The 24,730-nt window shown below is 45.8% G+C and overlaps 1 protein-coding gene and 1 long non-coding RNA gene across 2 annotated transcripts in view; one reads left to right on the forward strand and one right to left on the reverse strand.

The window, feature by feature from the left end:
* The window catches only part of E2F3 (E2F transcription factor 3), a 93,792-nt gene that overhangs the window by 68,085 nt on the left and 977 nt on the right, over positions 1-24,730 (reverse strand). The window lies entirely within an intron of this gene.
* Positions 169-17,442, forward strand: LOC129150356 (uncharacterized). The gene is made up of 3 exons (XR_008557085.1): positions 169-287; positions 16,019-16,115; positions 17,379-17,442. It is a non-coding gene; the product is annotated as an uncharacterized LOC129150356 (long non-coding RNA).

A 24,730-nucleotide genomic window follows, 5' to 3' on the forward strand; every position in this document is an offset into this window, starting at 1 on the left:
AGTAAACATCATAATTAACCCTTAGGACTTTGAAAAGAGAAGAGAGAGACATCAAGTCTGGATGGGAAGGGTATGGCAAGTAGGAGGAGGGAGGCCACTCCCAGTGACACTCCCTTCCTCGTACAAGTTCTGAGTCACCCCCAAAGATACTCCCTTTCCTGGTGCATGGCATGGCACAATGAGCGAATGAGCGGCCATCTAGAGCTGCAAAACCTTCCCTGGGGCTTGGAGGGAGTCATGGAAGGCCTGAGTGGAAGGGGGTCATAAAGATGACTCACATTTGACAGGTAAGAAACTGGAGCTGAGGTGAAAGAATTGATCCACCTCCTCCAGGCTGTGACCCGTGCCAGGTTCCATGTCCCCGAGTCTGACTTACACAGCAAACCCCACTGCTACCCAGGCCCCGCCAACCCCTTTCCTAAGCAGCCTCCAGTTCCAGGTAAGTAATCCCCACATAGCCTGGCTTGCCTCCAGCACGAAGAGAGTCACATTTGCCGTGTATCTATTTTGCAGGAGTAGTTTCAGGGCCAAATTATTGTTTTTCTAAGAGCAAAAGGACCAAATACAAAGTGTGTGTGTGTGTGTGTGTGTGTGTGTAGCTCAGTCCAAGAAACATAAATGAGATGGTTAATCTTTGGGTTACAAAGTCTCATCGTTAAGGTAAGAAGTAGCTGTAGGAGTGAGCACAGGGAGGGTTCCTGATTCCTGTTACATGATAAGAAATGCAATTAGGTTGAAGTCTATTCAATATGCTTGGGGAAGGCAGGCAGCGATGGTGGTGCACATCTCCACTTGATTATAGATGCAAAGAAACAGCCAACACCACGCCTCATACAGAACGTTTTCTTTCTAAGTCACTTTCAGACACTATTACACACATTACCCACTTCCCCTCCCAACAGCACTGTGGAGAGAAAGGTACAGGTAGGTGATTGTGTGGGGATGCCAGCGCACTGCACACTATTTTGAAGAGAAAAATGTCTCACCCATCGTTTCATGAAGCCACATTTAGATTCTAGGTCTAATTTCAACAGATATCAGCATAGCGGAGCTACAGTTACAGTGGACAGATCATTTGTCAAGAATGGAAAAAGCCAGAATGCCAGGGCAGTTGCATGGGGGGCGGGGGGGGGGGGGAAGAAGGGGGGAAGGAAGACGTGAAAGTCTGTTTTAAAGGAAATATGGAGAAAACTGCTAACAGAGCGGGCAGATGAAAGCTGAAGCCCTGGGAGTGAGAGAAAGCCCAGGTCAGCCGAGGCCAAGCCATGGACAGCAGGGTTACCAGCACCCGCAGTCACACCAGCACAGCCCGGCAGGCCCACCTGTGATCGTAATCCCCGAGCGACACTAGGTGGTGATCAGAGAGATACCAGGAACGGGAAGGCTGGGAATGAAGTAGATGTACCAGCCATAACTACAGACGTAAAAATCAAGGTCAGGCATCATGTGCTAAATAAATTAACAATAATTATACATTTACTTTTCAACCTGGAAGGAAACCTTGTCAGCTTTCACAAAATGAAGAGTGCAGTCATGCAGTAAAAAAGAGAATTCTTTGATGAGGTGCCTTCTATTTTATAATAATAGATGGGGCAATGTGGACTGATTAAACAAATAAGTGAACAAAGCACAACTATATATTATAAAGGCCTATAAGATTTAATAGCCATTCCTCCATGCTTACACCAGTGATTCTTAAAGAAAAGGTAAATTAAAGGATTTAGGATATGAAAACAAATTTGACCTACTCACTGCCAATTTAATTACATGCATTCGAGAAATTCACTAAGCATCTAATCATTTATATTCTGGGGTTGTATTTCTGCACAGCTATTCTGTTAGATATTTTAAATTATAATTTCAAATACACTCATTGTCACAGGCCTCTGAGTCCATTTTTACACACAAAATCAATATACTACTACTAGTAAATAGGATTACTTTCCCAAGGCTCCCACCAGGAACTCAGCTGGACTTCTGTTTGGGAGGCAGTTTCAAAGTTCTCCAAAGAAAATTACTTTCACCCTTAAGAATCAACAGAAAGCACCTGAGAGAAACCAACTCTAAAGGCAATCAATCACCTGCGGGATGGGAAGGTTCAGGCTGGTAGGTGGATTGATATGGGATGGGAAGGTTCAGGCTGGTAGGTAGATTGATGTGGGATGGGAAGGTTCAGGCTGGTAGGTGGATTGACGCAGACACAGAGGAAAGATGCCCCTCTCCAGCAAAGTGCTTCCAAACCCACTGCAGATCTGGGTCCCGCCACTAGGGAGCTAACATGTGTTGCCTTTTCTTTGAAAAGGTACAAACTCCTGGGGTTGGGTATGGATTTTGCCACCAGAATGCCTGGTCCTTTAATGTCCAGGGCTGTGTCTTCCTCGCCTTTGTGTTCCGAACCACAGCCAGACCCAGGCTCTCCGAGCTGAGGGAGGACTAAACAAGTGTTGGGCCTAAGAAGAAGCATCTGCTAAATGACTTCCCTCCCCTCTCACTTATACGTATTTTATACTGTGGTCCCACCTGGACCCATGTCCTAAGTTAGAACAAATCCCCTTGGCAAAGTTGACTTTTTCAACTCTTGCTGCCCCAATATGTGAGTCCTCAGGAGAAATCGTGTTAGGTCTTCCATCTCACACAATAAACACTGCAATTGCCAGTCACTGGCTGCCCACAGAACACAAAGGCACCTAATAACCATCCTAGACAAAGGCCTATAAACAACGGGTGAGGAGTCGCCAAGTGTCAGGGTAGCATCAGAGTTAATACAGAGGTTTGAAATCACTTGGTCTGGCTCTCATTGTCAAGAAGAGTAGCTTGGAATTCAGGGCTTACCTGCTGAGCCTCACTTTCCTCATCTTCAGATGAGAAAGGATTGCGGTATTAGATGAAATAATATATGTAAAAAGCTCATTACCATTCCAGTGCACACAATCACCAATGAGGTAGGCAATTATCATCTTTCTTATTACCCTAAGTTCACAGTGGATGGGAGAACCTGTAAATTTTCAATCTACACAATAAAAGAGAAAGATGCAAAATTGACTGTACCTCCGCGACGCCCACCAGCCAATCAGGAGTAAGTATGCAAATTAACCTAACAAAGATGGAAGGTTGATTTGCATACCCACGCCCTCAGGCTCCTGGGACCATCGCTGGGCCCCGGGAGGCGAAGGCGGCAGCGCCAGGCCACGCCCACAGGCTCCCGGGACCATCACCAGGCCCAGGAGGTGAGGGCAGTGGCACCGGCAGTGCCAGGCCAAAGCCCTCAGGCGTGGAGAGCAGAACAGGAGAGCAGGTGGAGAGTGGGTGGCTTGGAGGGCATGGCTCCCTTGGTCGCTCCCAGCTTCCTCATCGCAGCTGTGCAAACTGACAGCAGGGAGGAGGAAGTCCCACCCCCACAGAATCAGCCATTGGTCAGACAGCTCTCAGCGGCTTGACAGCCAGGACTCTCATTCACCTGCATCTCATACCGTGACAGTAGAGAGGTGGGACTATGTCTAAAGAACAACTGTTGATAAAACGTAGCTCTGCAGCCGAAAGATGCCGGCGTTATCGACAGAAAATGTCTGAAGAGCAACGTGCATCTGATCTTGAAAGAAGGCGGCGCCTGCGACAGAATGTATCTGAAGAGCAGCTATTGGAAAAACGGTGCTCTGAAGCCGAAAAACACTGGCGTCATCGACAGAATATGTCTAGAGAACAGTCATCAACAAGTACTACCAATACTGGTAGGAACTGCCTTCTCAGCGAAAATGGAGTACATGAGGATGCAATTCTTGAACATAGTTGTGGTGGAATGACTGTTAGATGTGAATTTTGCCTATCACTAAATTTCTCTGATGAAAAACCATCTGATGGGAAATTTACTCGATGTTGTAGCAAAGGGAAAGTCTGTCCAAATGATATAGATTTTCCAGATTACTGGGCATATTTAAAAAGATTAATGACAAAGATTCTAACAGTAAAATTTTAATGGAAAATATTCATTCCATAAATAGTTCTTTTGCTTTTGCTTCCATGGGTGCAAATATTGCATCACCATCAGGATATGGGCCATACTGTTTTAGAATACACGGACAAGTTTATCACCGTACTGGAACTTTACATCCTTCAGATGGAAGTTTGCTCAACTCTGTATTTTGGAATCAGCCAAAGCTACAAGTAAAAGATTAGCAATGCCAAAAAACCAGGGCTGCTCAGAAAGACCCATGATCAACATCAACAACCTCATGCATGAAATAAATGAATTAAAAAAATTGTACAAGATGCTACATGAGGTAGAAAAGGAAGCCCACTCTGAAGCAGCAGCAAAAGGTATTGATCCCACAGAAGTAACAATGGCAATTAAATATGACTGTAATAGTGACCCAGGTAGATATAATTCTCCCTGTGTAACCGAGGTTGCTGTCATATTCAGAAATGAAGATGGAGAACCTCCTTTTGAAAGGGACTTGCTCATTCATTGTAAACCAGATCCCAATAATCCAAATGCCACTAAAATGAAACAAATCAGTATCCTGTTTCCTACATTAGATGCAATGACATATCCTATTCTTTTTCCACATGGTGAAAAAGGCTGGGGAATAGATATTGCATTAAGACTCAGAGACAACAGTGTAATCGACAATAATACTAGACAAAATGTAAGGACACGAGTCACACAAATGCAGTATTATGGATTTCATCTTTCTGTGCGGGACACGTTCAATCCTATTTTAAATGCAGGAAAATTAACTCAACAGTTTATTGTGGATTCATATTCAAAAATGGAGGCCAATCAGATAAATTTCATCAAAGCAAACCAATCTAAGTTGAGAGTTGAAAAATATAGTGGTTTGATGGATTATCTCAAATCTATATCTGAAAATGACAATGTGCCGATTGGTAAAATGATAATACTTCCATCATCTTTTTTTTTTTTAAATATATTTTATTGATTTTTTACAGAGAGGAAGAGAGAGAAATAGAGAGTTAGAAACATCGATGAGAGAGAAACATCGATCAGCTGCCTCCTGCACACCCCCTACTGGGGATGTGCCCGCAACCAAGGTACATGCCCTTGACCGGAATCGAACCTGGGACCTTTCAGTCCGCAGGCCGACGCTCTATCCACTGAGCCAAACCGGTTTCGGCCCATCATCTTTTGAGGGTAGTCCCAGAAATATGCAGCAGTGATATCAGGATGCTATGGCAATTGTAATGAAGTATGGCAAGCCCGATTTATTCATAACCATGATATGCAACCCCAAATGGGCAGATATTGCAAACAATTTACAACGCTGGCAAAAAGTTGAAAACAGACCTGACTTGGTAGCCAGAGGTTTTATTATTAAGCTGAATGCTCCTTTAAATGATATATGTAAATTCCATTTATTTGGCAAAGTAATAGCTAAAATTCATGTCATTGAATTTCAGAAACGCGGACTGCCTCACGCTCACATATTATTGATATTAGATAGTGAGTCCAAATTACGTTCAGAAGATGACATTGACCGTATAGTTAATGCAGAAATTCCAGATGAGGACCAGTGGCCTCGACTTTTTCAAATTGTAAAATCAAATATGGTACATGGACCATGTGGAATACAAAATCCAAATAGTCCATGTATGGAAAATGGAAAATGTTCAAAGGGAAATCCAAAAGAATTTCAAAATGCAACCACTGGAAATATTGATGGATATCCCAAATACAAACGAAGATCTGGTAGTACCATTTCTATTGGAAATAAAATTGTCAATAATACTTGGATTGTCCCTTATAACCCGTATTTGTGCCTCAAATATAACTGTCATATAAATGTTTAAGTCTGTGCATCAATTAAAAGTGTTAAATATCTATTTAAATACATCTATAAAGGGCATGATTGTGCAAATATTCAAATTTCTGAAAAAAATATTATCAATCATGACGAAGTACAGGACTTCATTGACTCCAGGTATATGAGTGCTCCTGAGGCTGTTTGGAGACTTTTTGCAATGCGAATGCATGACCAATCTCATGCAATCACAAGATTAGCTATTCATTTGCCAAATGATCAGGATTTGTATTTTCATGCCGATGATTTTGCTGAAGTTTTAGATAGGGCTAAAAGACATAACTCAACTTTGATGGCTTGATTCTTATTGAATAGAGAAGATTCTGATGCACATAATTATTATTATTATTGGGAGATTCCACAGCATTATCCTATATAATAAAAGGTTAATATGCAAATTGACCAAACAGCAGAACGACAGGTCGCTATGACATGCACTGACCACCAGGGGGCAGATGCTCAATGCAGGAGCTGTCCCCTGGTGGTCAGTGTGCTCTCCTATGGGAAGCGGGCCTAAGCCATCAGTCGAACATCCCCTGAGGGCTCCTGGACTGCGAGAGGATGCAGTCTGGGCTGAGGGACCGCACTCCCCCCCTCCCCGAGTGCACGAATTTCGTGTACCGGGCGCCTCTAGTAAAGTATAAGAAAATAAAAGCATAATGACAAACATTATAATCCTAATGAAAAAAAAAAGTATAAGATGAAAGGGGGCAGGATTTTTTCTATTTATAGCAAAACACACTGCAAAGCTACTGTATTTAAAGCAGTGTGCTGTTTCCTTAGAAAGAGACAAAGATACCAATGGACTGGAATAGAAGGTCCAGACACAGACCAACACAGATCCCTGCACACACATGCGCCTGAGTGCTTGCTTCAATATGACACAAGTGGCATTTCTGATTCATGGGGAAAGGCTGACCCATTCAATAAATGGTACTAGTATAACTGGCTATCCATTTGGGAAAAATATAAAATCAGATCTTTAAAACACAAACACCCTTCTGCCTGGCCACTGTGGCTCAGTGGTTGAGCAAGTCACGGTTTGATTCCTGGTCAGAGCACATGCACAGGTTGCAGGCTTGATCCCTACTAGGGGCCGTGCAGGAGGCAGCTGACCAATGATTCTCTCCCTCTCTCTTTGAAATCAATAAAAATACATAAAATAAAAAAATTTAAAACACAAAACATCCTTCCAAAGACATTAACGGTCAAAATATTAAAATTATGAAGTCAAAAGAAAATATGGAATATTGTCATAATTTGGGGACTAGCAAAGGCTTTCCCAAAACAAGCCACCAAACTCAAAGATTATAGTTTTATATTTTTTTAAAATGAGTAAAACTTCTGTAGAGAGATATACATCTCACAGATAAAATTAAAAGAAAAATGACAAACGGGAAATACTTACTATACTATACATACACACATACACTCGAGAAAGTCCAATATCTGTAACTCATTAAAAGTTCCAATAATTCAATAAGAAAATTCTAAACAGCCTTGTAAAACCAATACAGGAGTAAATGTACTAATCCATCTCTCATTCTGCAAAATGAGGACAATAATCATACCAAATTCACAAGGATGTTGGAAGTTTAAATTTCACACGATGCGCTTAAAACAATCCTGGCACATAAAAACTGTCAGTAAATGTTAGCCAGCAGCAGTAATAGTAGTCCCAGTGGTTGTGGTAATAGTAGTAATTGTGAAAGGAACACAAAATAAAAATAAGGAGGTACCATGCCATCACTAGCAAAAGTGCAAAGAGACTAATGTTATCCAGTACTGGAAAGAGGATGAGAAAGCAGAATTGCCTCCACTGGTGATAGGAAGAAGAATTGGTTCGGCCTTTTTGCAGGACAATTTGGCCTGTCCACCAGCATTTTACTATATGTGCCCCAGGGCAGAAATTCAATATATAGAAATCTAGCCTACAGAAATACACACATGCACAAAAATATATGTACAAGGATATTCAATGTAGAACTGTGTGTAATATCGAGAGTTAAAAAGAGAAATAACAGTCAGACGGGAAGAGCTAACTACACTTGGGCACATCCATATCACGGGTGGGAGTGCAGCTATTACCAAGAAGAATGACATCGTATGAAAATATGTGTAACTCCTTGCTAAATACAAACTGCAAGCCACAATTTTTTATATAAAAGAGTATATTTGCAATTGGATATAAAAGGGAAAGGCCAAGCTGTTATTGTGGTTACCTCTAGGAAGGAAAGCAGGGGTATTTTAAATTTTACCCATGGACATATATTCTTTGATTTCTTTAAATAGCAAGCATGCACTAAAAATACGTATTTTCTTTGAAAGAAAGAAAAAAAGGGCAACAAAATCAGGGTTTCATAACAGTCAGCGCTGGACCCCCGACTAAATGCCAGTATCCACTATGTACCGCAAGCAGCCAGCAGGACCCCGCCTCTGCAGGTAGGATCCGGAGCAGCTGTCGCCGCTGGAGGACACTAACAGTCACTCCGCTCCTTTATTCTGACCCAGCTAATAATCTCCTGATCAGGAACACAAAGCAATACCAATTTCTGCAACTGTCCACTTGTCAGGTATTATTTCTCCAGGTGAATTAATAAGTTCGCATTCTAGTTCATTGGTCTTCAGAACGCTGATGAACACAAAGTAGTCCCCCTGAGCAATACAGCGGAGTTCCTAATCATGCAAAGTTGGGGCCTTTATCTATTCCTATTGAGATCTCTTCTCTAAGGTGCAAAAATAGCAGGAGACCTACCTTATCCAAAAGGGGTAGCCAACCAGCGGGCCATTTTAACATTATTTTACGTGTTGTTAAAGGAAAAGCAAGACTCAGAAGAGCTCAACACTTGGCAAGTTGTTACCGTCAAATGTGACAATACATGTCTAGAGCCATCTTTAACAAATATTTATATAACTCAACTATATGGACAGCATAGCATGGCTCTATTCCAATTTCTTTGACTCCTCAGGGCAGAGGGAAGGGTCACACTCTGGTCAACAAACCTGCTTTTGAAAAGGATGGCGGGGGCTGAGTCACGCTGGAAGTTCCGAAGTGGCGGACATTTAAGGGCCACACCTAGGCCACCTCGCTATACAGAGCAGCAACCTTTGAAACTCAAGGGCTGAGAAGAGCTGATCCTCACCCTCTCAAGCAAGGCAGGAAGCAAGAAATGAGTACGCTGGCCTTACTTTCCCAACCTCTATATTATAAACAGCCACAAAGAGCAGACTTAAAACTGTCCCTGTGACCAGAAGTTGTTTTGGCTGAAAGTGGATGGAAAGGGAAATGAAATGCCCACCACTGGACAGAGGGACATTTTTAGAAGAGAACCACCAAGATAAACCTAGGTCATAAAGCCTTATAATCTTTCACAGGCATTTTCAAGACACAGCCTTTTATCAAAGGAACTAGCCATCCATCCCAAACACTCCTCCGAGCAGGGCAGTAATTAATGAGCATTTGTAAACTGAAGATGGCTGTTACATTGACAAGTTACTTATCAGCAGACCCAGGTTTGGGCTGATGCAGAAGTAAAGAATTGCTGCCAATCTGATTGAAGTGTTTCCCCCCATCCATCTTTATGAAAACAAATCAGGAGACATCTATTGAGTGTTTTAAGTTTATGTAATTACATATAAGTTTAGTAAAAGTTTTAAATAATCAAAACTTCTGATTCCATGATTTTGGTTATAATTAATACAATGGTTATTCGCACCCATTCAAACTGTGGGTAGTCAAGAACAGCAGTGTTTATTCTGCCCTTCTTGGTTGTAATGAATTGGGGGTAGGGGCAAGAATTGCACCATGTCTGTCGAGTGGCCAGCCGCTCTGTGCGCAGCTCCAGGCTGGATGCTTTCCATGGTCTCTCATTTCATTTACTCCTTACCATATCTTTAAATGCCCAAGTTACCTAAGGAGAGCGACCGTTTCATTTGTACATCTGGCTGGCTATTTGATTAGAGGCATAAAGATTTTTTTATGGTGCTAGATAAGAGGATGATTAAGAGAGAAGAAATTGAAAGAAGGAAAATAATTGTCAAAGAAACATGTCAAAGTCTCTAGAGAAAAGGGAGGAAGGAAGCTCCCTGTCCACTGGATGATGAAAGCCGAAGGGTGGCCAAGCCTTTCTGTTATGAGTTCTGTGCTGTGGCACGCAGGCCCTCCCACCTCATGGGAGAGGGGGCAGGAAATGGGAGAGATCCCAGGGCACTGCCGGTTTAAAACTACCTTCACACACTGAAGACTAGCTTTCGTAAGCTCTGCTGTTATTAGAACTGCACTATGTGAGCAACACCGTTTTTGATGGCACCATGTATAACACTGTAGCCCAATGAAGGCCATGGGCTTCCCCAGTCCTTGTTGAAAAGTATCTTTCCCCAGATAGTGGCCCTCAAACTTGGTGCATCAGAATGGCCTGGGGGCCTGTTAAACCCTACACTGCTGGCTCCATCCCAGAGTTCCTGACTGAGTAGGTCTGGGGAATGACCCGAAATTTTGCATTTCTAACAAGCTCCCAAGTGCTGTGGGTCCGAGCCCATCATGTAATAACCACTGTTCTAAAAACACAGACCAGAATAACTTATATGCATATATGCATAACCCATGGACACAGACAAGAGTTCGGTAGGCCGGGGTGGAAGAGCTCAATGGGGGGGGCGAGGGAGACATCTGTAATACTTTCAACAATAAAGATAAATTAATCTATAACAATAAAAGCATAATATGCTAATTAGACCAGAGTCCTTCCGGACGACCTTCCAAACAAAGCCGGGGCTGTGAGGGAAGCCCAGGTCCCGGGTGCCAGAGGGAAGCCGATGCCAGCAGCCGGCGGAAGGAAGGCCTACTCTAGTACGAATTTTGTGCATCGGGCCTCTAGTCCTATATAATAAAGAGCTGATATGCAAATGGTCATCACACCCTCACGGCTCAGACACTCAACACTGGGGAGAGAGGAATGGGGACCAGCCAGGCTGCAGCCCGGGAGAGGGATAAGCCACCTGCCCCGTGGTCCTGGGAGCCAGCGGCTGTGTCTGCACTTGTGGCCCCAGAGAGGGACAAGCCGCCCACCCCGCAGTCCCGGGCGCCAGTGCCTGTGGCTGCAGCCTGGGCAAAGCCGCCTGCCCATGGTCCCCTGCGGCTGTGGCCGGCCTGGGTGAAGCTGGCCCAGGTCCTGGATGCCTGCGGTCAGCCAGAGGGAGGGAAGCCCTCGTCCTCTGCAGGACGAGGCAGAGGTGGTTAGGGGCGATCAGGCCAGCAGGGGAGCAGTTAGGGGCAATCAGGCAGGCAGAGGTGGTTAGGGGTGATCAGGCAGACAGGCGAGCAGTTAGGAGCCAGCAGTCCCGGATTGTGAGAGGCAATCGGACACCCCCCGAGGGGTCCTGGATTGGAGAGGGTGCAGGCCGGGCTGAGGGGACCACCCTCCTCCCCCTCCCCCTCCGCCCCCCCACCCCGTGCACAAATTTCGTGCACCGGGCCTATAGTAAGTAAATAAAAACACAACCAGAATCCAAAGACAGGAACAGAGTACTTATTATGTGACAAAATCTTCATCAATTATGACACAAGCCACCACACTAAGGTGCCGACCCTGTTTCCCCAGCACCTACAGTAGGGGCTGGCACACACTAGGTGCCTCATCTACTCGTGCTAAATCAACAAGTCAAGTGAGTCAGGATGCCCCGTGGCAGTGGCAGAGACTGGCCAGCATGGGGCGGGATGAGCAAGGGAAAGGGGTTGCAGAGGCATCAGCAACAAAGGAAATGGCTGTTAACAGTTGCAACAACAACAGCAATAATACAATGACAACAAGCATTTGGATGTGTCTAGCACTGACCAGCCCTGGAGCCAACATGTCACAGGCACCATGACATTCCATTTTCACAACAACCCTATGAGATGAGAACCCTAATTACCCTCATTTAACAGGTCAGAAAACAGGTTAGTGATGTGCCCACATCATCAACTAGCCACGGTGAAGCTGGGATCAACAGCCATGCCGGGATGTTAGTCCTGAGCAGAAGGTCTCCCTTAATTACCCAGTTGAGTAAATGATAAATGCGAAACTTCCTTGGCCTGCCCTGAACTGCAGACTTTGATCCTTGCTTCCCCCAACTTACAGAAAAGCTCCGAGTGGCCTAGTCATAGAACGCATGACCATAAAACAGACACGGAGGGCTTCGGCTGGCTACACAGAGCAGCTGTACCAGCTAGGAAGAGTGGGATCGGTGAAGCACAGCTCTGGGGTTCCATGGTTAGGCATGCCAAAGGAAACGTCTGGGTCAGTAGGTCTGAGAAACAATGGGAGGAGGGCTGATTTTGCCTCCAGGGGACACTTGGCAATGTCCACAGACAATTTTGATTGTCATAAGTGGGGTCTACTGGCATCTAATGAGTGGAGGCCAGGAATGCAGCTAAACATCCCACAATGCACAGGACAGCCTCCACCACAAAGAAGTTTCTGGCTAAAATGTCAACGTTGCCAAAACCCTTCACTAGTTTCAAACTTCCTGAAGCTTTCTCTGTCTCCCTCCCCGGCCCCCATCTCCCCATCCCTGGCTTGGATGCCTAAGACTTCATCAATATTTTCTTATGACCATCATTGTCTTTCATCTTAAGTTCCTGAAGAACATGTTTCATCTCTCTTTATCTGCTGATAAACTCGTTGCGGGCCAGAGCACCTTAGTCTCCTTGGTAACCCCTGGAATTCTGGGAGCTGCATTCTGCACCAAGCAGGTGTTCAATAAGCGTTTGTCCGAATTTGTTTTCCCTGAAGCGGGTAAAAATGCTGAGAATTTAGATTCAACCAACACTTCAGAGTTCTTACCATGGTAGGTGGCACACGCTAGTTAGGGACAAACAGAGTACATTTCCTATAAACACTATCTCACTTAATCCTTGCAACCATTGGAGGAAACAGACACTATTTTAGGTAACTACAGCTCATCCTACCTAATAATAGACAAATATGCAAATTGACCGTACCTTCGCTATGCCCACAATTGGCCAGGAGGCGCGGGGGGGGGGGGGGCGGGACTTGGGGTGGCCAGGGTGGCTGATTGGGCTGGCGGGACGCTGAGCTCACGTCGCCAGCGGCAGCGCGAGCTCAGTGTCTGCACCATGGCTGTGCTGCAGCACAGAAGGGGCCTCTGGGGCAGCGAGCTCACGTCCCGCCGCGGACCATCAAAAGCAGGGGAGCTGGGTGTCCGCTCCGGCACCAGCGGACAGGCACCCAGCTCCCCCGCGATCGAAAGCGAAAGCGTGTAGGGGACCCTACACATGCATGATTTAATCATGCACTGGGCCTCTAGTAGATATATAATTTGTAAAAGGTGACAGGCTGGGCTGGTTAAGTGACAGCATGTTTCTGGAGCCAGATTTTCAAGTCCTAAGCTCCTTCCATACCCACCACCACATCCCAGGGCTGAAAACCTCCTCCTCAAGTCTAGTCCCAGAATGAGGCTGTCCGAGATGCAAACAAGGAAAACGGCAACAGGAAAGGTTGGCAACTTCACCACCTTAATGTGATTGTCGCAAGTGTTGCTAGTTAATATAGCAAACAAAAATTAGTCAATTCAAGGTGTGCTGCAAGTAGGGTTAGACACAAGTTACATGTCCAAAAATCAATTATAAAGATACTTAGAATTTACATAGCTCTTTCCTCGGGGACAGTACTCAAAAGACTCGCATTTTCAAACTTTAATATGCTAACAATTCAAGATTTTCTTGAATCAGCAAAGTCAGAGAGCATAGGACATAATGGTTGAAAGAGCCATCTTCGTTCAAGACAATTGTGACCTTCCTTTACACACAGCACTCTGCAGCTGGCTCTCTACTTTGAGAGGCTGCAAACTGTGGGCTTTCTCAGAGCACACAGGAGCCAGCCCAGACCTGCTAACGCACCTAATCAATAACATCCGACGGCTCATCTCTGGGAGCCCTGACAATATTGATCCCCCAAAATCAACCTGATGAATCTGTCTCGTTTTCATATCATAGAGGGAAAAGTGAAGATGATGAAAGGTTTTTGTGGCACCTCAATTTTTTTTCTTAAGCTGGGGAGACTGGTCTTGGCTTGTGATTGCTCATTCAGACTTCCACTAAAACCTGGATGCCCAAGCCCCATTTCCAGCGCTCAGCCCTAGCCTCTTAGAAAGCCCGATGGCCTCTGATGTCACTCACAATCAACTCAGACCGAACTAACCATTCCCTCCACACAGCGCACACCCTGGCATCGGAAAAGCTCAACCTCATCCATTCTTTCAGCCCTAGGAATTAAAAGGAGTCAAAGGTTTCCTTTCTTTTCTCCCTCAGCCTGTCCCTCACTTCCATCCTGCCTTTTCCCACGGTCCCTATAGCTGTCCTGCTCCCAGACCTGTCCCATCCATAGCGCCCTTACTCTAATGGGATGCCCTGGTTCTCTTCCCAGGGAAATTCCTGGCCTTTTGATCACTTGGTAACCTGTTCCAGGCAGGCCCAGACCTGACAGAATGAAAAGCCTTCCTACAATAGGGTCAGGTACACCCTTTGAGAGCAGGGTGCCCAGAATGATCGCCCGGGTTCCCAGCTGGTGTTGGTCCCTGGAACGCAGCAATAGTGCTCACGCGAACCTCCTGAGCTAAGACTCTCAACCCTTTGGGAAGCCCTTCTTGTTTTACCTCCTTTGGGTTTTGGGTAACCCATCTTTGGATGGCTTGCTCAGCAAGGACCTGGAAACCCAGCCATCCACCCAGGTCCCTGGGATCTGCAGGGCTGTTCTCTCCACTGAGGAAGCAGTTGAGATGAACAAACTGTGCACGGATTCTGGCAGGCGGCTCCAGCATCCCCTGCTCATTCCAGCTTCAAGAAACCTTTGCTTGTGTTCCAACCACCTACAGCGGTGTTTCCCAAGTGCTCGACCTTGGTGCTTCTCTGATGGAGGGTGGAGGTGGGTGCAGCCTGGAGATGGGCTACAGGCAATTCTTATTGTCAGGTAAGCGTGGAAAGCATTGGATTATTTTTGGGGGACAGGTATCTTGGGTCCCTACTATGTAATTCATACAATATCAGAGAACAGAGGATAGAAACCAGGAATAAGCTGCGACTTTGGAGCCAGTCCCTTAACCCCCCAGTGCCTGTTACCTCCTGTGCAGAACAAGCATGGTCATAATACCCACTTCACAGGTTGTTACGGGGCTAATGTGCTAATGCGTGTAAAGCACTCAGTTCAGTGCCCTCCATACACACAGGCACTTGATAAACATTAGCTATTATTATCCGAGAGACCAGGGACTGCTAAGTGGCAGCCCTGAAGCCAAATCTGGCCTACAGACCTATTTTGTTTGGCTTTCCCTTTTTCCTTTTCAATGGAGCCAACATTTTTAAAACGGGTAGATTTCTGGCACTTTAAGGTTGAAGATCTGGCAACAAATGAGGTCTGCTTTTCCCTCTGGCAGCGATGGCCTGGGGCAGGGTCCCATGGCCCCTAATTGATAGGGCATTTCTTCTTTGTTTGAGCTCAACCCCTACGCTACTTACCCATCCCCCAATTCCCTGCCCGGCCCTTGCAGGAAGGCACTCTATATTCTAGACCAATTTTACCAACATAGCCAACGTTAGGTCCGAAGATTTCCCCCAAATCGACTCCAGTCCAACTGGTCTCTGCTTGTGCGAACCTACTTTCTGCCTCCCTACCTTTGCCTGATGTTCCCCCAGCCATGAACAACCTCCCCAGTTTTCACTCTCCACCTAGGCTCAGTAATTCCAATGGAAAGAGTGCATTAAAATGACCTGGGACACCAAAGAAAATACCCATATCCAGACCCCGCCCCCAGCGGTTCTAATTAGTCTGGATAGGGCCCGAGTATTGGTAATTTTTTAAATAATCCAGGTGATTGAAATGTGTACTCTAATGTCCAGGGAGCCATGGCCTCCCCATTCTTAAGGCCCAGCTGGCACCTCCCGCTGAAACTGCCCAGCTGAGGACGAGATGGGTCTTGCTTTCCTCCTGACGCCTGTTTAGTCTTGCTTTCGAATCATTTGTGTTTAAAGCCTGTCTCCCCAAACAGCCTGCAAACTAACTCCAACTACTTTCATTCTTTTTCTCCCCCGCCATCCCAAGAGTGGGCGGTCACACCTCCTACTTCTTTGCATCCTCAACAGGACAACTGGGGCCCCAAGCACGCTGTAGGCATCTAACGACAACGCCTCTGCTTCCATTTTTGAGAGTCTACAACGCAGAAGGCGCTACAAGGACTACATGATGAGAACACCCGGCTGGTTTCCTGCAGCTTGCAGATATGAAGAAGTCAAGAACGCCAATGGTGAGGATACGAGGCAGACTGAGATGTGCTACAGGAAAGCAGTAATGTGAGGGAATCAGGCAAGGCTCTGTGCAGGTTTCCTTGATGGGACAGTGGGAAGGATGGCAGCCAGAGCCAGGTAGAGAGGTGCCCTCCATACACACAGGTAGAGAGGGAGGAGAAAGAACGCATGAGCAAATGAATGCACCAGAAGAAAACCTTGGCCAGCTGACCCACTGAGCCATGCCAGCATCCGAGTTGGGAAGAATGGGAAGCAAAATGGGAAAGACAAGATTCCACCTTGTGTCGAACACCTGGGAAAAGGCTGTAATTAATGTGGTAAGCCACGGAAGCAGCCAGTGAAGGCTGACATTCTGGCATCCTTCTAAAAGCCAGGCAGAGGGCCGGGTGACGGGAAGAACAGTCATAACACAAAAAGTGAGGGATGAGAGAGATGACAATGGGGAGGAAGGCCCAGAGGCAGGTTCCCTGACTCAGGAGAGCAAGACTGCCACTTCCCTCCCTCCTACCATCCCCCCCCCCACACACACACACACAATGGAACCTCCAAGGGCCCAGAGATGACAAACACCCGGATTTCTGCCATTCAGTCTTAAGCCACTGTACTGTGCAGAAGTGAAATCATGTTAACAGCGCAATTAATGTTAACAGTGCAACTGTATTAACATATTTAATCATAGAAATAAAGACTTTAGTCACAACATGGTTACTACTGAAAGTGCTATTATAAAAAGTTTAATGGACAGCAGCTTATAAAGACATACAAAGATCCTAAAGAATAAGTTAGGAGAAAGCCACCCCATGGGGTACACTTCTCCCCATCACCGTCATTTTTAGCAAGGTGTTTTGGGTTTCAATGAACACTAGGGCTAGTTCAGAAAATAAACCACAATGCCCCGACGAGTGTGGCTCAGTTCGCTGGGCATCGTCCTGTGCACCAAAAGGTTACTGATTCAATTCCCGGTCAGGACACATGCCCAGATCCCCGGTAGCGGGGCACGTAGGAGGCAGCAGATCGGTGTTCTGCTCTCACATTAATGTTTCTCTTTCTCCCTCACCCTTCCTCTCTCACTAATAATAAAAAATATTTTTAAAAAAAAGAAAATAAAGCACAATAGGACAGCCCGGTAGAAGGCTGTGGAAGGGCAGTGTACCAATAATCTACTGAACACTCGCTCGTCCTCCCCCGTGGCAGCACTTCACAAACGTGAGCTCACATCCTAAGCCCATGGAGGTACCTACAATTGTTTCCCCATTTTACAGGTGAGGAAATGCAGGCACAGAGGGTGATTTGCCTGAAGACACAAAGCTAAGTAAGCAGAGCCGGAATAAGAGCCAGGTACTTCAGGCTCCAGGTGCCATCGTCTCGCGCTTACACTCAGCTGTCCTTCACGTCACCTGTTTGGTGGAGGGTGTGGGTCATGAGTCTGCTCTTCTTCTAAGGGCTGCCAGACCCAGAAAGACTAGAAGTATGGGGCTACAGGACTGCTGCCCTGGTTTTATACTTCTAAAGCCTTAAAACATCAGAAACAGAAAAGGGCAAAGCAGGGGGTGATACTATAGGGGGTCACTTTCCATGACCCCCAGTGTACAGAGCCACAACCTTCAGGATCCTGAAAACGAGTGAGGCGAAGCCCTTCTCAGCAGTCAGAGGAGTCAAAAGGATCACCGGGGTAGCCAGGCATGAGCTGGCTGGGAGGACCAAGGGCATTCAGTTCCTCCACTCCTTGAAAGATGGACTCTGTCCACTAAAAAACCTTCCAGGGGAAACCAGCTTCCCTGGTAAATAGAGCTCTCATCATTAACTGCTACTTCCCGCTCACTGGCTGCAAGGCCGTATCTACACATGGCTCCTTTCTGATTTGTGGATTAGAGACAAGCCATATATCCCTGCCCCTAATGAGTCGGTGAACTACAGCCACCTTGGATTATGTTTCACTTTTAGGCTTCAGGACTTGAAGTGATTCTATTTTTAAGCTTTCTCGGTTCTACAAGTAAAAGAAGACATTTTAAGAAAATTAGTTCTGCCTTTTAGTGGATGGTGGCTTCCCCTGAAAGAGTTAACGGACCAGCCACCTCCTGAGGGAAGGGACCTAGTACCATGTTGGTGGGCAAAGGCCCAGGGCCCTATGAAAGCCACAACACTCGGGACATGGATGGCCCAGGACAAACCCTCTAATTCCAGAGCTACACTGCGCCTCTCTCCTGAAAAACTGTCAAGAGTCCTTTTAGGTTCTATTCTGTGAAGTATGTTTCACTTTTGAGCACCAGAAATGTGGTTTCCACAGAAAACAATCATATTTGCATATAACGAAGCTTTAAAAAAACACAACTATGTATTTATTAAGCGTCAGTCATTCCTTCCATTTGAAAAAAAATTACCTTGCATTTAACAACTAAAGTAGCTTCGCTTATTTTGTATCTTTGAGAATGAGTTGTTATTCGAAAACTATTGGAAGGACACTTCTGTGTGTGTGCATTTTTAAAAACGTAACCGCTCCTGAAAACCATCTAAAATGTATTCTACACATCCCGATTTTCACATATAGGGCACATGAGACATAGTTAACCTTCCTTTGATGAACGAGGCTGCTTCTAACAATTCGAGTCTCCAGTTTCAGTTCTGACTCGGGCACTAGCTAGCCTGTGACCTTGGGCAAGTAACTTAACTGCATTGGCCCTTAATCTCCTCTCCTACAAAATGAAAGGGATTGGGTCAAAGGAGATGACTCTTGCTTTACAGCTCTCAAAGGTTATGATTTGAAGACCACTGGGAACATAGATTATTGCCTACCCTAAACCTCAAGTATTGTTCTTGGGGACTGTCAAGTTATAAGAACATTGCCTGGACACTACCAATGGCCTCAGACAGTGGGGATACAGTAATTGAAAGCAAGCTAAAATTCATTCCTTTTATTCTTTTTACCCCCTCCCATCCCATCAGCTGTCAATTCGCACTGCTATCCACCTCCCAATGACATGAACCCCTGCCTTACTTTGCAAAGCTAAGCAGTGGCCTGCTTCACTCCGGTTCTCTCATAAAGCAAAGTGCATGGGGGTTTGTGATACAATCTGGCAACCAGTGGGCGTTATCTCTTATCGTTCTAAGTTATATTGCAGACTGTTGTGGCCACAAGACTAACCCCCAGTTAAGGTTGGGAAGAGAATGAGAAGGCATTCCTGTAACCTGCATATTCTTTGAGTTCTAAAAGCACACTGCTTTGAGGGAGAGTTTTTGAAGCAAAAGTGAGAGCAGAAAACAATCCAAATTCCTTTTTACTAAAGCAAAAGTTACAGGCCTTATCCCTCTCCATCAACACCCCCAACCTACTCCCTCCAAGTTTCCTGTCCCCATCTCAATTGTTGCTTTTTTGTACCTTCTGCTGTGTAACTTTTCCTTGTGTAAGATACATTTTCCAAGTCACTCTTTGAAGCCAAAGAGAGGATCAGAGTAGGAGGAAGGAGATACCATTAGTGGTTTCCTATGTTTACCGCTTTCCCAGTTATCTTAACTTCTTAGTCCCATGAAAAATGATTAGAAAAACAGAAAGAATGCTTCTTAGCAATTGTAAATATAGTCCCTGAAACACTATTTTTAAGCTGCTAACAAGCATGAAAATATGTATTAAACCACATGTTTAGTACTTCAAAGAATTCAAGGAAGTTCTTTTCTTTAAAAACTAAAATGAGCCCCAACCGGTTTGGCTCAATGGACAGAGCTTCGTCCTGTGGACTCAAGGGTCTCAGGTTCGATTCCGGTCAAGGACATGTACCTTGGTTGCAGGCACATACCCAGTAGGGAGTGTGCAGGAGGCACCTGATCGATGTCTCTCTCATCGATGTTTCTAACTCTCTATCCCTCTCTTCTTCCCTGTAAAAAATCAATAAAATATATTTTTAAAAAACAAAATAAAACAAAAAAAGGTAATCTGTTGAGAACTGAAATCTACCTTCTTTGCCTGGCACTATCTCGGGTTGTTTCATGGGAATCTATGAGGGGCTTGATTTGATGAGCATAGGCAACTAATTTTCACTTATCCTAATTTAAGATGTTAGTAGTGGTTAAAAGGAAAGGGAGCCCGGCCAGTTAAAGGTGAATGGCCCTAGCCAGTTTGGCTCAGTGAATAGAGCATCGGCCTATGGACTGAAGGGCTTGGGTTTGATGATTCCTGTCAAGGGCACATGACTGGGTTCCAGGCTCGATCCCCAGTATGGGGCATGCAGGAGGCAGCCAGTCAATGATTCTCTCTCCTCATTCATGTTTCTATCTCTCCCTCCCCCTTTTCCTTCCTCTCTGAAATCAATAAAAATATTTAGGGGAAAAACAAAACAAAACAGGAAAGAACAATAAAGATTAAAAAAAAAAAAAAAGGTGTGGATGGTTTGTCTATGAAGATGGCAATAAAGACTGAGCAAGCGTTGACCTATGCCCCAGGAGGTCACGGTTCAATTCCTGGTCAGGGCACATGCCCGGGTTGCAGGCTCAATCCCGTGTGGGGTGTGCAAGAGGCAGCCGATGGATGATTCTCTCATCATTGATGTTTCTATCTTTCCCTCTCTCTTCCTCTCTGAAATCAGGGAATTGCTCTGCCTGGAAAGTGGATGTAAACTGGACATACAAATGGAATATATATAAATCCATTAGAAAACCAGCCAGAAAATTAACTGAATATTTGAAGCTTTGCCTTCGAAGGGCGTTAAAAGGTGTGGATGGTATGTCTATGGGGATGGCAATAAAGACTGAAGAGTTGAAAGAAAACTACTGCATTGTATCTCTGAGAAATGCGAATAAAAGCTACTTTTCCCCAGTCTTTCGATCTCCAGGTGCTGTTAGCCATGCCTAAGCTGAGAGTATTATTTTCTGTTTTCAAGTTAGCTTTACACAGCACAACTTAATCTCAGCATCTACTCTTCCAAGTATTACACAAGGTGAGGATTTATAGGAAAACAAAAAAATCCTTTCCTGTTCACAAGCTTGGGTTCCTTAGCTCCTGGTGCCACATTTAAGTAAGGGTGCTTTGTTTCAGAGGGTGATTAGAGTGGCGCCCTTGGTACTGATTATGGCACTGAGCTATTTGTACTGCCCAAGTCTGAGCACTGCATTATATTAAAACTTCAATTATGGGGTAGGTAGTGACTAAAAATTATCTCCTATCTTAAACTTAGCGTCAATCATATACCCGGTATCTCAGCAGAAGCAAGACTACTGAGTACCGAACCACAGGAATCTGGCATTTTTCTTCTTTTATACTTGGCACAGGAAAAAAAAAAAAAGAGAGAGAGAGAGAGACCCAGCTACAGCACCCATGGTTCCTCCATTCTTACATGGAAATTTCAAGCATTGTGGGCTCTTTACCAAGTATAATCAGTGGGTTGCTATGACTGCACTACATTAAATCAGATGTAACCGGCCACTGTCTCTTGCATTAATAGAGCCCAAGTTTTCTAGAAGTAGAATGAAATCATTTCAGTTTCTTTTTAGGAGGCAGAAAATGAAGAAGCCCTTTCTGTTCCAGAAAATAGCACCTCTGACTGTTTCTCTAGAGCTTTTCCATTTCCAACGATTCACCACCTAAAATTGAGTGTTCAGTTATCTAAAAGCCACTAAGCATAGATGTACTCAAAAGTTGGCATGTCCATGAGTTATGGGTGGAGTGGAACTCAGCAGAAAAGTGAGGATGAGTTAGTTGCCTAAATTTGTCACAAACAAGGCACAAGCTCATGCTTGGACAGTTCAACACCACCACCTCTACATAGGCCTGTCATACTGACATGTCCCTATTTTACCCAGTGCTAGGATAGCCTTAGTCTATAGGTTTAAAAAACCAGATTAACTAGGTAGAAAATTTTAATTACGTTTCACTTTAGAAAACCATTTTCCTCATATATGTAAACAAAGGGGCAATTGTACACGTGGTCTTACACTATTTCTCTAAGTTATAAAAAATACTAGAGGCCCGATGCATGAAATTCGTGCAAGGGGGCTCCCGCCCCTTCGTCCCAAAGGTCATTTGGAAGGACATCCGGTCTAATTAGCATATTCCGCTTTTATTATTATTCCTGCACACTCATTTTATTGGGTGTCTACTATTTGTCAGGCACTGTTCTAAGTGTTTTACATGCATTATCATATTTAAACCTAAAAAAATCCCTTCAAGTTAGTATCATTACTGTCCCTATTTAACTGAAGAGGAAATTGTTTAAGTTTTTTGCCTAGGATCATACAACTTGTAAATGAAAGGCAATCAGCTAGTAAGAGCGTACTCATATATATTTTTTCTCATTTAAAAAAGATGAAGAATTTGCTCCTGGTTAAGTTCTCAGATGTTCCTGAAACAGAACATGGATGGAATAAGATCCAGGTAGGTCTGCAATTCTGGTCACCTGAGCACAAGTTCCCAACCACTTCTTGGACACAAAGTGTTTAAATGGTCTCTTTGCTCTGCCAATCACTTAGCTATCCCTGTCTTGTTGTTCCTGCTTAGGGAATACATATCAGTAAACTTCAAGAATTAAATAGAAGTCAAAAGCAGTTTTGATAAGAAAAAAGCAAATCAAACTTTGTACTCAAGGCTCATGACTTTAGAATTATATATGTTCTCATGGCAAGGAAGGCAAAATTTTGAAATAACTTGGAAGGTGGTGAGGGTAATTTTTTATACTTTAAACAGTTAAATACAACAAACTACATATAAGTTTGGCTAGACAGTTTTGTAGTTCTGGCCCAACAAGCAGGCTAAGGGGGGGAAAAAAAAAGCAATCTGGTGGTCTCAAATTCCTATTACCAAAACTACCCTCCCATAAATCTGAATCCAACCCAAGAAGTATGTCAATAGCTGGTTGTTTAAAGATTAAGTTTGCAATGTAGTAACAGAACTGTCTAGGGGGCAAATATGCTTAAAATATGTCCAAGCAAGTTTAGGTCAAGTCAATAATAATACTTAATGCTAATAAAAGCATGGAATATTCCTGTAACTGAGAATCCAGCAGAGGGATCTGTATGTGTAAGCAGGTACTTGTACTGTTTCCCCTCTACTGGCAGACCCTAGTCACTAAAAAAAAAAAAGCACCTTCTTTGACTGAGACTGTATCACACACACATCCCCAGCAAGTATCTCTGGGGCTGTAAAGCAGTTAAGATCCAACAAGGGGAGAAATTGGGAAGCGTAAGGAAATAAAAATTTTCATTATTCCAAAACCCATCTCATTTCCCAAAGTACTGCTTCTGTGCTGACTTTCTTAAAGACCCCTGCAAAATCTTGATCCTCCGGAAAATAAACCCATTTGGAGCTGAGACAAGATGAGGTCAACGATTGGTACTATCAACCATCCATTTGTTTAACTGAGTCTGGTTCGTTCCTAGCCTCGTGGGGGCCAAGCCTGACCACGAGGGTGAAGACAGGAGGCATGGAGGAAGGGAATGAAGAAAAGGAGAAGGGTGGGGGTGGGGGTGGACGGACCTCCGGGCCACACTTCTTTCTAGTACCAACAAAAAGAGGAGCCGAATACTGACCTAAATCATCGCTCAAAGGCGCTTTATAAATTACAGGGACAAAGGGTGGGGGTGGCGGGTGGCCTGGGAATCCTACGGACACCCAGCCCTCTGACCCGCCCCCTCCCCCTCCAGCACAAGGGAAGGAAGACAGAAAGCAGAGCTCAACTCGGCCATTGGCGAGAAGCCCCCTCCGGTTTCCAATCGCCCATCCACAGGCCCCCCTAGAAAAAAAAAACACACGTAAACACCAAACCAACCCCCTGGGGCGGACACCCGCGCCCAGAGGTCCCTAGAACCGGAGGCCGGGGCATTTACTTAGTTAGATTTTTCTTGCTTACTCATTTCCCTCAAGCACCCAACCCCCCGTTCCCACTCCAAAACCCCGCTCAACCGCCTACCCTCTCGGCTCCAGCCCCCCGACAGAATCCGGTGCCCCTGTGGCGGCGGCAGCCCCCGCGCGGTCCCGGTCACTAACCTGCTGCTGTAAGGGCATTTCCGAAACCAGCCTGGCTCCGGGAGAGGTGGGGGGCCGGCTGGAGAGGGGCCCGGAGGGCCGAGCAGACCGGCGGCGCCGGGCGAGGGCGGGCGCCCGTGGGGGGGGTAGGGAGCGGAGAGGGAGGGTGGCCGTGCCGGGGGGCGGGTGCGAGGGCGCCGGGACCGTCCCAAGCCCGGGAGCCGGCGAGCAGGAGGAAGTGGGTGCCCCCTCTCCCCTCCAGCGCCCCCTCCCGCCGCCGCCTCCTCCCCAGTCACAGGCGCGTCCTCCGCGCACGTGTGCGAAACGTCACCGGCGGGTCCCGGAGAGAGGGACAGAACCGGGCGGCGGGACGGGAACGCGGCTGCACCCGCCCTCCGTCGCCGGGGGGCGGGGAGGGGGACAGGGCGGGGAAGGAAGGGGTAAGGGGAGAGGCGGGTCAAGGGCAGGCCCGGGGCCCGGCGAGGAAGGCCCGGGCGCTCGGGCCACGCGGGCGCTACCGCGGCCACCGCCAGGATGCGCCCAGGCCGGGGCGCCCTCTTGCTAATAAGCCCCTCACCCCCAGACAGCCCACGCCCCAGCCCGCACCCGACTGCCAGCTCCACCGCCTCCCCTACCAGATCCCCCGCAACTGCCCCCCAGCCCCTT

The sequence above is a fragment of the Eptesicus fuscus genome, chromosome 9, assembly GCF_027574615.1.
Source record: "Eptesicus fuscus isolate TK198812 chromosome 9, DD_ASM_mEF_20220401, whole genome shotgun sequence".
Classification (NCBI taxonomy): domain Eukaryota; kingdom Metazoa; phylum Chordata; class Mammalia; order Chiroptera; family Vespertilionidae; genus Eptesicus; species Eptesicus fuscus.